This window comes from Morone saxatilis, unplaced genomic scaffold, assembly GCF_004916995.1.
Source record: "Morone saxatilis isolate NCDOM2014 unplaced genomic scaffold, NCSU_SB_2.0 Contig9, whole genome shotgun sequence".
Classification (NCBI taxonomy): domain Eukaryota; kingdom Metazoa; phylum Chordata; class Actinopteri; family Moronidae; genus Morone; species Morone saxatilis.
The window spans coordinates 18,332,124-18,346,190 of NW_023340268.1; the positions used below are offsets into that span (position 1 = coordinate 18,332,124).

At 42.5% G+C, this 14,067-nt stretch overlaps 1 protein-coding gene across 1 annotated transcript in view; it reads left to right on the forward strand.

Moving 5' to 3' along the window:
- Positions 1 to 142: 142 nt before the first annotated feature.
- LOC118342337 (hippocalcin-like protein 1) overlaps positions 143 to 14,067 on the forward strand; it is a 35,613-nt gene continuing 21,688 nt past the window's right edge. The window contains exon 1 of the mRNA XM_035680828.1: positions 143 to 541. The gene's annotated coding sequence lies outside the window, so the exon portion shown is untranslated. The remainder of the gene's footprint in view (positions 542 to 14,067) is intronic.

Genomic DNA, 14,067 nt, shown 5'->3' on the forward strand with positions numbered 1-14,067 from the left:
AGAGGGGGGGGGAAGTAGGAGGAGGTCTGTGCGCAACGTCGGTGCCAATAGGCGCTGCGCTGTCTAATTAAACCCCTACCACGTAATCCCAACGAAACCATCCCCCCGTTTAAATCCACTCCAACGGCGCTCACCACTCAAACACACTGTCCTCCGCTGCTATCCCGTCTCAAACCCGGCCCCCGGAGGAGAGGATACGCCAGCAGCAGCAGCAGCACCGCAGCACCATCACTGCTGCCTCTTCACGGTAACATGGTTTGCAGGGCTCGGCTGCTGTAGCCAAGGGCCACTTATTCAGTCACTCAGTCACTCAGTGTGTGTGTGTGTGTGTGTGTGTGTGTGAGTGGGTCTGTGTGAGTGTGCAATAAGAATCAGTAGCAGCAGTAGTAAGTAAGCGGACGGAGATCTCGGTCAACACTATTCACCTGGAGCACCAGGAGGAAGGAGCCGAGCATCTCCTGCATCTCTACCCGGCTGTCCCGCACACCGGCCCCGCTGATCCGGAGCCTCTCCTCCACAGACACTGCCTCGGCTTCATCGGGTAAGGAAGAAGGGTCGACATTCGCATACATCACAGGTGCTCTGACATAGCTATTTAATGGATGCTTTCTGTAACGCTGTCGCTGGTAGAACGCATTCAGCTTGTGGAGAAGCGGCGCGGACGCTTTTGTTTACCCGCTGAAACGATGCGTATTTCGGCTGTGTGGCGACAATAAAGCGCCGAGTGAAGGCTGAGCCGACTGTATGTGATCTGAGAGCATTCCCGTATACCCCCTGCAGTTTGTTTGATCGCATTAAGGCAGATGTTGATGCTTTCTGTGCGGTCCACTCGGGCTGATCATCTGAGGGAGCGCTTTAATGTAATCACTAAAAGAAAAAGGGACGAAAAAGGTGTGTTGTGCAGCCAATAGGATGATAGTGGCGTCGGTCTGCCATTTTTATGAATGATCTGAACGCGGGACAAGAGGCAAGGACGGATGCGCACGGTGGTGCTCTGGATCTTCCAGCTCTCTCTCTCTCTCTCTGTTTTAGAGCCACGAGGTGTATTCAGCTCTCATCTCCCTGAAAGAGGGCATACAGGAGGGAAAAGAGGAAAAGAAAGATTGAACTGCATCCTCTTTTTGGCTGCCCAGGCTGTAATATTCCTGTTGAGACTGCAGAGTATATGAGTATTCTTATATGGCAACATTATAGACCGATATATAAATAGGCTACTGAATTATGTGTATTTTGTTTTTCATGAGTCAGTTTACAGATATCTCAATCAAATAAATGGCTTTTATTTTGTAGTATTTTAGCAGTAATATGCTATATTTGCTGTTTCTAACCTACAGGATACTATAACATCAGCTGAATGAGCCAAGGCATAAAGTTCTTTGCTCTATTACTGAGACTCAGGACTTATTAGGCTATCTGACTGCTCTGTAATAGGTTGATACCAGCCTTACTAACCAATCAGTGTGGTTCTAATGCAGCTTGAGGTCTGCTCAGTTAGCCCACTCCATCGTATAGCTGCAATCTCGGCATCTCATAAAACATTTGATTTATCCTTTTATCCACAGCGGAGATGGAGTAGAGGTTTATGTTGTGGACTAAATAAATAAAATAATAGGCAGGGGCCCAGTAGCCCTTGAGGGAACATAACATGCCATCTTTAATTATCATCTGTCACTTAGGTGTTCACCTCTGCTCTCCTTCTCCTTGAGATAACAAGCCCGTTTATGCCTGATTCAGGCCCTGCTGTGCTACGGCGATATAATACATTTGCCTCTTCGTTTTCTTTCCTAAATGCCACCCAGCCGTTGTGCGCCTTCGGTGTAATCCTTTCAGATTTAACTGGTTCCTGTCAGACTTGGCATTAGGCACAGAGAAGTGAGATCTTGTGTGGGAAGTCGCCCGTCATCCACTCAGGGATGTTCACGGGAGTAACACGAGTTGCAGTTATAGGGTCGAAAAGGCACTGTGGTCATTCTGCGGTTGTCGTTTGGGGCAGCTAATCATGAAGAGAATGATGAAAGATCCAATAATGCGGCCGACATTGGGTCTGACCTCAGGTTAATGGGAATGTGTCACGGCGGAGGAACGGTCCTGACTAATTAATGTGTATTTGGGGATTGTGTCCTGAGGAAACATAACTAACGGGCAGAGTCCTGCTGCCGATGTTTTGCTGGGTAGAGGCGGCGTTTAGCCTGCATGTGCTAATGCTAGTCTAGTTGTTACATAAGAAGATAAATGTGTGCTGGAGCACCTCTCTCTCAGTAACTCAGCTCATACACACACTTGCCTGCACACACACACATACACACTTGTATACATACAGAGCAGCAGAGGTTTTAACCCTGAGGCGTTGAGCACCTAGAAAAATGATAGATGTTGTAGTCAGCTTGTGTTTCAATGAGGCAGGTGATTTGCGGTGCAGAGGGAGAGGGAACTAGTTTTTAATATCGCCTCTTACTCTCTTCAGTGGCTCCTTCATGCATGTCTCCACTGTGCACAATGCACTTCTTTCTATATTCTATACTGCAGGCTTTCGCAGGAACCATCCAGTGTTGCTCATATCAGTGACCTTGCTCTCATGTGACGCTGCTAGAAATTCTTGACAAGATGCCCCTGACCACATGTATGCATGGAATACATAAGTACACGACCTGAAAGTCACTTTGAATTAAGGTTTCTGTCTCGTCACGTGAGAACAGGTCAGTGGTGGATCACGGGATAGAAACGCAAAAAGGCTCAGCCACTTGGAGCTTTTCCTTTCTTCCAGGGAGACAAGTAAGGGCTTTGAATGCTCCTGATGTTCGGAGACCTCGGTGTAGCCAGAGAGGCATCCGGGCCTCGGGTCGGGTTAACTTCCCCCCGCAGAGGCCTGCTGTTTGTACATCTTATGGCAGCATGATGGATGTGGAAGGCCATTGGAATTTTCTCAGAGGACAACACTAACTCTCTTTATGGAAAGAAAAGAGAACATAATCATTAAGAGAACAGCAAAGAGATGGACGTAAAGGCTGAGTGTAAAATGGCTCTGTGGTCTGGCAGTGTAAAACTGTAATGGGGAGGAAATGGTTCTGTTTATCCTCTATGAGAGTTATATTACGTTTTGTCTTTAGTGCTCAAATACCACTTTCCTATGAACCATTATCTCCACGATTGTTATGATGATTACAATTACGTATTGAATATAACACACTGTCCTCACCACAGTGTTTTTACATTTCTATCTTTTAGTAGTGCGAAATTGCGGAAGTAGCTTAATGTTGTTGTACTGCTATTATACTGTGGGTCATCTTCCACCAACAGTCAACTTTGGTTTATTTTTAAGCCCCTTTCAAATCAAACGTATTTAATGGGAAAATAAGCAACAAATAGAGTTGAAGTTCAACACTTTCTACTCAACTCAAACTCAACTGCTGTGGGTTTGGCTTGATCAGATTTGATTGACAATGCATAACAACATAAACATGAAATAGCCCAAAAATGCCCTAATGCTGGCAGACAATATTGTGCTCATTTAGGACCACATTGCTCACAGTAGGAATCTGATTGAGAAAGTAGGTTTTCAAGACCTTTAACCACGACCACGATCTTTCCCTAGACATAACAATTAAGCGGTTTTAGTTGCTTAAACTTACCAAAATTACCAATTTTGTTGTTTAGGTGTGAAGACTTTTTTGGTGCAAGCAGGGATGGGTCCTGGGCCTGCTCAGTGTACTCTGTTTGCAAGCTGCGGTCACCTCCTGTGTCCTATATAATGATTATATTCAAACAGACAAAATCAACAGCCACCTGCTTAAAACATAGTTTCATTTATTACACCAATGTTTGAAGCTGACATTTCTAACTGAAAAACTGGAAGCATGTTAAAGGGGTACTCACATGATTTAGTATTGAACTTGCTTGAAGTTTGGGTAAAACAGCAGACACCAAGATATCCTCACTTTTAGTCTTTAGTATAGGCCAAGCTTTAAGAAACACTGGATTCTAATGCAATTAGAAGTGTATTTCATTAGACTGTCCCTCCCTTCCACTTCGTTCAAACCCCACACCTCTGTTTGTAACACAGTCTTTCAGTAAAAAATTTAAGTCTCAAGCCTGAGCCAGAATAACCCTGATGATCATTATGACTTCTTCATAATGTTGCATGTTACATCTTTATCGTAAAGCTATAGTGAGAATTAGAGAAGACTAACGGAGCCACAGGCTTTGTAAGCCTTGACGTGGCTATGTTTTTATATGTAGGGGAGTGGGATGTGTGGGATGTGGCCTGCGTGGGTTGACACGAGGTCTGTGTTTCCCATGTGCGCTGCCGACCCTATAATCTGCCCTGATCCTACTGGGAGGAGCGTCTCCTGCCCGTCAGACATCCAGTCTGATAAAGCCTGTGATAAGGCCGAGAGAGCAGCTGCTCTGCTGGAGGTGGACGGCTCAGGGGAAAACACAGCGCGTGCCCAAACTAGAGATGTCACCAATCAATCGGAGTGTGACCCTCGATGTGGCTTAGAGCACAGCAAGTGTTGGGTTTGGTCCTTGTTAAAGCATCCTTACCGTGTGAATTATTCTTTTGGATTTGCTGCTTGCCTTTTATGAATGGACTGCAGTTGCTTGCTTTTAAATGTGTGTGAAGTGAATGTGGTGGAAGAATCTTTTCTATATTATAATCAAAATATCCTTTAAGGTAAAAGTTCTTGTTCAGCAAATTATATATTATTATATTTTACATTATTAAATTATTAATACTAATGAATCAATGTGTGTGTTTTTTTCATGTAAAATCTTAATCTGAAAAGTAACCTTTAACTACAGCTGTTAAATAAATAAAAAGTCCCTCTGAAATGTAGTGGGGTAGAAATGAAAAGTAGAATAAAATGGAAGTACTCCAGTGAAGTACAAGTATGTCAAAGTACCAAAAGTGCTTTACTTTCAACTAATGAACAAATTAGATATCAAGCTTAAGCAGCATAATTAGGGAGGAATCCAATCAATAGACACTGGTCTGGAATAACCTGATGGGACCATTAAGTTATTCCTCCTTTTGTCTTCTAATAGAAGCATAAAAACAAGTTAAGTAGGAAGAGGAAAGAACCACAGAAACAATAAAGTAGCTAATTAGAAAGTATTAAAAAGAAATGTTATAAAAGCAAGTTAGAAAGTAAGTTTCAAGTGGAGATTTTTAATAAATGACAGTAATTCTTCTAGTTCACCTCCTGTTCTCTCCTCTCCTCCAGCCATTAGGAGGCTGAAAGAGCAGCCAATTACTCCCAGAGCTCTGCATGCGGTTTGGCTAATGAAGTCAGGGGGGAGAAAAGTGTGTGAGGGTGTGTGTTCCTCAGCATGAAGGGGCCAACATCTCTCGGGCCGATAATGTGCGGTGGAGAATACGCACTCGCCGCACACTCCACCCATACCTCTGTTGAGATCATATCTCAAAGTGGCCTCTTCCTCTTCACCTCTATCTATCCTCCTTTTCTGCCATCTATCACTTCTCTCCCGGGCCACAAGACTATTTCTTCCTCCCCATTTTACCTCTTGACTTTATTTCTCTCTCTCTCTCTCCCGCTCATCATGAGATCTCTTCCTGTCCCCTTTCTAATAGCCTTTCATCTTAATTCAGTACATTTTCTTCTTGTCTCTCTGCCCATTTGAAAAGGCTCCCTGATAGAATGTAGTTTCAGTTTAAAGGAACTAACAGTTTAATTAGTCCTTTTAGACTGAGAAGTTGTACAGTATGCATAACAAGAATATTTTCCTTTTTCTCTTTTTCCTCCCCTGACTCTTGACTCCTCAAGGGGTTCTCTCTTGATTTAGATGCCTGGCTTACGCCTGTCAAACAAGACGTAGCTGTAGTCGGGGCACTGCCCCAGTGCCGACCTGCAGAAACATTCTCCTTGGTTTGACATTTCACTTAGCTGTTTCCTAGTCTGTTCGTTTGGAGAAGGGAGGATTTGTTTGCCCCATTGTCTGATCCATTTACTATCATAGAGGTTGTGAACTTTTTTCTTGTGATACTGGTCTTTTTTTAATGGTAGCATGGCCAGAACCCACAGACGGCCGAGAATTTCTCATTAGGAGCTGCATTTCTGGTGTGGTGGCAACGGAACCAGGCACAATTTTGAAGGAAGGCCATGGAATTTACCACACCAGAACCAGGACTTTAAGGAATAGGATGGAGGAACTGACAGCAAGTGCAAAGTCTCTGACGAAGTACCAAACGCCTGCATTTTTCTTCAAAGGACTCTTGAAATCGAAGGTTTGGACAGGCCTTGAGATTAAGCCTGGACCTGTGTGTTTATATAGAAACACCCACTAGTGAGACTGTGGTTGAAACAGGTTGTGCTACTCTGATACTGAGCTAAAAATTGTTTCTCTGTGCCCTTTTTGCCTGCCAAGAGAATTGCAGAGCATACCTCCTGATGCACTTATGGAGGGATTTTAGTCACTGCTCTATGGATAAGTCCCTTAGTCATTTTTCACTATGTCACCTGCCCTATGAGACATGGTGAGGAGTTGGACCTTTGTTATGGGAAGCCAACAAATCTTTGCAAAGCTCCTCTAGGCCCCTCTGATCTTACAGTTTAGTTTCAGTCTACCGGCCACGTCTAAAGAGATCAAGGACGTTGTGGTTTGGTCTGAGGCCTTTATTCATAAATTAACTTACTCCTTTGCAGTCCTGTGCAAACTTACTTACTTTCTGTAATTCCTTGCAAAAGTATAGAGATAACTGAGAAATGATGTGCAGCCTGGAAAGGCGTGATATCTGTGGTTGGAATGCAGAATTGGCAGGTGAGTTAAGTATGTTTTATCTAAGGTTTGATGGCTGATGCACACAGTTTTAATTGTGAATTGTCTGAAAACAGAGACAGGGTAGAGGGAGGAAACAGATTGATGGAGCCACAGTGCATAAATCTTACAGTCTTATCAAGGAGAGTAGAAGTCCTGTTCCTGACCGTTCCTGGAAAGCTGTGTTAGAGACATAATTACGTATATCTTTCAGTCTTCTTTGGAACAGCAGAAGGTACCCAGACTTTGGAGGGTAGCAAACCAGTCGCAAAGTCACATCACCAAAGTTAGGAAATTGTTATCGCCCTGTGGCGAATACCTCCATTGTAATGACAACTTTTGAATAAACTTTTAAAAACGAGATTTTATCTATAACACACGACTTACTGGAACCATTCCAGTTGGCTTATTAGACAAGTAATGGGCTTGAAGATGCCATTTCAGGGAAATTTTGAGGAATCTGAAGGGAACAAAAACATGCAAGAGCACTCTTCATTGACGAAATGTATTCAGCCCCATGTCCTTGTGTTCTTTTTGTATCTACCCTTATTGACTGCTGTCTGTAAGCCAAATTGCCGCTCTGGGACATTAAAACTCTACTCTACGCCTGAGCAGAACGTGAGGAATTTTATGGAAGAATAACCACCAGCTGTGTCTCCACCTCAGCGGCATAAATATAAACAGAGTAGTGGATGTTGTGCCTTTATTTGTTTTTTTTTATATGGGAGTAGAGCGGTATTGCGAGAGAGAGAGTGGTCCGGGTGAAAAATTATAACCTGTTTCATACCATGACAGCATCAATTAAGCTCAGAGTTTTCCCCTCTGCCAGCCCCTCGCAGGGCTCTCTGGGCAATAACAGGGCCAATCAGAAATAGAAAAATCGATCTGGCGCCGGCTGGCTTGGATGCATTTACAAGCAGCCGTAATGACTGCAGACTCATTTCTTCAGCTGCTGGTGCAATCACATAGCAGCCTTTTTTTCTGTGGAGCTGTGTGCAAAAGAGCAGTATTATTCTGTGGAGTCTGTTCAATTAAATGTGCTGTCTGCCTCTCAGGGCACAGCATTATACTGCTATAATGCTTATGTTTTTTTCTTTAATGTTTGTTTGTGGTGATACTTTCCTGTCTTTATACTTATCAAGAATTGACTTGCAGCCTTTCTAGCATTTGTAGATTACTGTTAGTGTTGCTGCTGCTTGGCTCAAATGAAAGGAGCTCCAAGTGATTCATGGGGGACAGGGCTGGACAGGTGCCCCAGAGGATGCCAGATATTATAGATGTAGATCTGCTTTCAGAGGGGGGCTTAATTATTAGCAGCGCCCATGTTGGTGATCAGTAGTGATGAAGAGTCTCATGGGGCCAGACATGCTTCTGTGACTTCCTAATGAGAATTAATGACTGGAAACATGTAGTTTGCAAGTGTTGTGATGGATGGTAGTGGTGCAGCAGGTAGTCAGATCTTTGACTTTACTAAGTAGCAATAGAAAAGTGCAAAAATACTAATTTCAAAGCATTTAGTAATCGAAGGTGTTTTCTGTGTGTTATACTGTATTTAAATTAAGTGTTTCTGACCAAACATATTTATGTAAGCTATCTGTGAGGTCCAACAACAATGTTAAATGCAATTTAAATCTCCATAAAACATCTGCAACATACATTTTTTTCAACATTTTACATCCTGGATTGTTTACATCTGCACCTTTAAAGGACCAGTGTGTAGGATTCAGTGGCATCTGTGGTGAAGTTGCAGATTGCACCTAACTGAACACCGCTCGCATCTGTATTTGACAATCTGGAAACAAGGACGGGCAGTAAAGTGCGTAGGACAAATTACAGTGGTCATTAAACTCATACTGGATTACTGTAGAAACATGGTGGTTCGACAGGGTGGACCTTTTGGTCTGTAGATAAAAACGGCTCATTCTAAGGTAAAGAAAACACAACAATTCCTATTTTCAGGTGATTGTACACTAATGAAAACATGCCTATGAATGTCATATTCCATTTCTGCCAATAGATCCTCCTAAATGTCCCCCTTAACCTTTACGGTATCAACCAAAATAACACAGTAGTAGTAGTAGTAGTATTGGTAGTATTGAAACGTCTTCAGTCACTACCAATAATGTGCATCCAATCCTTTGTGTACCCAGATCTTGAAGAAAATTACTATTAGTATGGTTTTGCCTGCAGCCAATCACTGCAAGTGCACTTCGATTTAATGAGATGTGTTATTGGTCCACTGCCGCAGCTACAGCTAGCAGCTACATACAGTCTGTGGAGGTGAAGTGGAGCGCAGTGTATTTGTACTTTATAAAAGGTATTGAACAAAGTACTACATTATCACTTTTAGGGTAGGTATTGGTACTGGTGTCATCATTTCTTAAATGATACCCAGCCCCAGTATTACGTCAATGCATACTCTTGCGTGTGTGCACCTGTTCACGACATACAAACAAAAAAGGGACCCATTTGTAAAAACATGGAAACAAACCTTAAAAGCATGTTGTTTGTCAGCTGTAAATAGAACAGCCTTTGTCCTTTACATATGACAGATCTGGAGTATTACAGTAAAAGGCAATAGAGTGGCTGTAGTCTTAAATGAAAGCAGTGACAGTGACTGCATTGAAGCTTACAAGGCTGTCACCGCTTAGAGTGCTGCGCTGCTGTGCAAGTTGTTATTCTCCACGGTGGAGATGTGAGATGTAAGTGTGTTTCACTTACACGTCAACCAGAGAGCGGAAAGAAACCGACAGAGAATAAGAGAGGGGTGGAGGAAAGGAAAGAAGACAGGGGCAAACAAGTCAGGAAAGAAGATGTTGGAGAGCTACAGCTGAAAGCACAGATGCGTACAGATTGCGTGCAGTCCCAGAGACAATCATTCGCTCTGATTCCTTGCCTTAATCTCCTCTATGGAAAATATGTCAGGATTATTGATTGTTTATACAGAGTGGTTCTCGTTGCATGTGTTGTTACAGTCATACAGACATTTGGCTGTAAGTTTGATGGTGATCATGTTAAACCTCCGCTTTTGTTTTTTTTTGTTTTTAAAGTAGCTATAATCAGTCGTTTTTAACGTGAAAACAACGTGACAAGTGGTCCCAAATGCTTTTCAGACTGTATATCAGATTTAAGCTCAATGTTTTAAATAAATAAAAAAAATAACCTCCTTTATCAGTCCTGTATGACATATGTTGTTGGGTTTTGTTGGTTGAACAAAAGAAGCAACACGTTTGGCACCTTTGGCTTTTGGCAAACTGTGATGGGCAGTTTTAACTGTTTTCCTACATTTGTAAAATAAAATATTTTATGGACAATATAGTTGCAGATTAATCAATAATAAATCTTAAATTGCAGGTAAATCAAGCGGCAAATCTGGTCCTAGACTGTTGCTGCATTGATATAGGAAATTAAGATTCTTGCCAGTCTTTTCTCAAGTGTAACCTTCACTAGGGATAAGTGCTAAAAAGCTAACATTTGCAGTCTTGTTAAGATTGATTTAAGTAGGATTTAATTAAGTATTTGTATAGTTAAATTGCTGTAGTGTTCCCTGTGGACCCAGGGAAAGAAGCTGTAGCTAATAGGGATCCATTAAATGAATAAATAATAACACATCATGATATACAATAACACATAAGTGAAGCTTTACCTGAGTGAACTAGAACTACTAAATCATACCGTGTTTTTATAGATTCAACATTTCATCACATGAAGTCTCGTGTGTCTTATTATAATTTCATCTCCCCTAGAATTTCAGTGTGGAGCAGATTCATTATGCAGTACTAAAATGAGAAGCTGTGTTGATTTTCATTGTGACAGAATTTCTTATCACCCAGGTGTAGTAGAGTCACACCTCCAGCAGTTGTAGTCCCCAGCTTCATGCTAGAATTGAGAAACCAGGGGAGCCGCTAACCAGCGAGGAGTTGATTGTTTGCTTGCGATCAGCAGACTGATGTGTGAACTTCACAGCCGAGTCTGCAGGAGACGAGGAGGGAGGAGGATGCTGAGCGGGAGCATAAGAGAGTCTGCAAGCAAGGCGTGGAGTTGTCTGAACGTGTGATCTTTCCCATCTGACCCTGGGGCGAGCCCTGCACGTTGGTACTGTACAAGTCACTGCACTGCATTGTGGGATATCTCCATCACGCAGCTTGTGGGCCTCCGTCGCTGCGACATGATCTCTTGTGAAGGGGAAATTCTTGCTGAGCTGGCTGTTTGGAGGGGTGTGCTGGTATTTTTAGATACCTTCTCTCTTTTTTCATCACCAGGGCAGGAAATATGAAAGTGAGACAGCTATGTGGCGCGGCAGTATGGCACAGTCCGCCCCCCCCTTTCACTGAAGCGTGACATTTAGGTTCCCAAGCTTTTTCCACTTCTCTGCAGCTGCATGCCTCTGCCTTATTTGGGAATTGAGATGCCTTTTGAGCCACATACGTATGTTCTAGATGTTTCCCTAACATCACTTCAGTTCCACAGTTAAATATACCGTCAAGGCATCTGATTTTCCAGGCTGGTTTGAACATTTGTCAAGTTTTATTTTGAACTGAAAACCTGCTGCATTATGCAGAGATCAACGACGTTTGATCAAATCTTGCTGGGATAGAGAGAAGTTGCACGAAAGACAGTTAGATTATGGTTGTGAGAACGCGAAGTGGAGGCTAAATCCTCTTTATGTAAGTATATTAGAGAGCAATGTCCTTTGCCTTATATTAATGTGATGACTTTTAGGCAAGAGCTCCCTTGCCTCTCCCAACTCTTCCTGTTTTTTTAACCACACACCAAATCTACCAGAGGGATACACATCAGAGCCCCAATCAGCGTAATCGCCAAGTTTAACACACCAAGGGGATTTGTGAATCTTCTCAGGACAACTTTGCATTATGTAAAGATGACAGGATTAAGGAAAGAGCAGCACGAGATATGCTATGAACAGTAAACATCGTTATACAACATTCATAGAGTGGAGATGAAGCAATACGGCAAACGCACACCCACAGTTCGCCTACACATATACAATGTGTACACAACACAAATCCTGCCAAAATTGTAGATATTTTTATAGATTCATTCAATGAATTTGCTAAGTGAGTCACACATTTCCAAGGATGTGGGATCACCATGTGTTGGATGCGAGGTGGAACGTCAGGAGCCAAGAAGTAAATGGGGGGGGGCAACAGCCGCCTGCGCTGGTGTTTTTCACTGGGTGATTAGAAACTGTCATACAGTACATCGGATGTCTGCAGGGGAAATGCGATAAGTGGCAAAAAAAGACAGAGTGAGATACAGAGAAAGAGGGTGTTTGAAGTGGAAAGATGGAGAAGGGAAGACAAAAAGTGAAAGCCAGAGGGGTCGTAACCTTGTCGTCAGTGTGTGTGCCAGCAAGCAGCTGGAAAAGACTGATGCTCCTGCCTCTCCCATCTGCCTCTCACACTCCTGGGCTCCACGCAATCAGAGCTTTCTCCTTTGTTTTTCTCACAATAACATAACTTATTTCCACTCTATATCACCTTTTTATTTTTATTTTTATTTTTTGCCCCTTGTGTTTCGCACAAGTTCACTGCTGACACTCTCTTGGGGCCCTCTTAAAAAAAAAAATCTTGATGGTTGTTCTGTGTCGGTTCAATAAACCCAGAGCTGCATTTAAAATTGTCCTAATCCACTTACACTAGGTTTCTGGGAACAATGTGAAGAAATGAATGAGAACTGATGAGATTTGGTCTATGTACCTATGTCACTACAGTGTCTGCATATAGGGGGCACTTGTCCTGGATTGGGTAGCTATTTCTACTAGCTAGGTTCTCAGGAGCTGCTAATGTTAGCTGGTTTCAAACAAGTGATTTACTTTATTGCATTGCACATAAAAATGTAAGGAATGTCTTAGCTTGAAAAGACTGTATATTGCTGGCTACAGCTGGAAACATCTGTAGTGCAGTGCAGTCTAAAACAGTGACTTTAGCATCACAAGCTTTAGCATAACTCACAGTTTTAGGGGTCAAATAAGATGTTAAACTTAAATGTAAAACTTTACACTTTTTGACACATACACGATAAATATGAATGTCAGATTTAGTAGTACTCATGCAGTTCAGAATGCTAATTTACGTTATTTCGTCATTTAGCCTAACATTATTAGCTTAACGTTTCGTAATTTGAGGTATATTTCATTATTTTGGTTAAATCTTCCTAGTTCACATTATAAAACAGCATTTTGAATTATCAGGTCAAATGACAACCATGTTCCACATGACCTGTTTTGTTCTTCAGACTAACATTAGTTGGTTGGTTCAGTTAGCTATGGTAACTGAACCAAGCTAAGTTTCACCTGACAGTTACTGGGTGTAAAACATTTACAACAAATCTCTAAGAACTAGTTTGTGTGGCGCAATCAGTTTGTATAATGAGATCAAGTTGTAGTTCCCTTTAATGCTACTTAAGAAACAAATGTTACATACAAAAGTTACATACAGTAGCTGGGCAAATAAATAATACATCTATTATTTTACATAATGGAGTGCTGAGGATAAAATTAAGCAGTCTCACAGCCTGAAGGAAGAAGCTGTTCTTGTCTGGTGTACGACAGCAAATACGTCTGTCTCTTCCCAGATGGCAGCAGGGTGAACAGGCTGTGGCTGGGACTTTGTGCTGTCTTTTAGTATCATTCGGGCTCTGTGGAGTCACCTTACCTCACCAGTATCACTGAGGCTCAGATGATGGGTACCAATGTTCTTATGAGCAGTTTTAGTCTCCCGCTGCAGAGTCCCCCTGTCTTGGGCCATGCACGTCCCATGCCAGTTTATGATTTTTCCAGTCAGAATGCTTTCTATCGCTCCTCTGTGAAAAGTTTGACTTTATGGACAGCTGGCATTTGCTCTTGATAATACAAGTAGTACAAGTATTTTAAATAAAACATTTTAAAGCAAAACCATGGGACATGCCACAACTTGCCAAACCCTAGTGATGCCCTGGCCTCCATGTAGCTGTCTCTTTTTTTATCACTTATTTCTCATCACAATCCTTGACCTGGATAAGTGAATAATTGCCTCCAGCAACAAAGAAAGGAAGTTGATGCTGGGAGAATGATTACCATCTTCGCCCTGGGAAGTGCGTGTGTATTTTTGTGACTGTGTGCAGGAGGGTGCGTGTGATTCCCGCACGTGGCTGGGAGTGTGTCTTTCGGGCTCTTGGTGCTGTGCCGGTGCATCGTGCTGCTCTGGGACATGAGCTAAAATACACTTTACTGCCTCGAAAGCCCTTCACCCTGGAGGCCTCTCTCAGTAAGGGATGTCCCCTTTTTTGGAT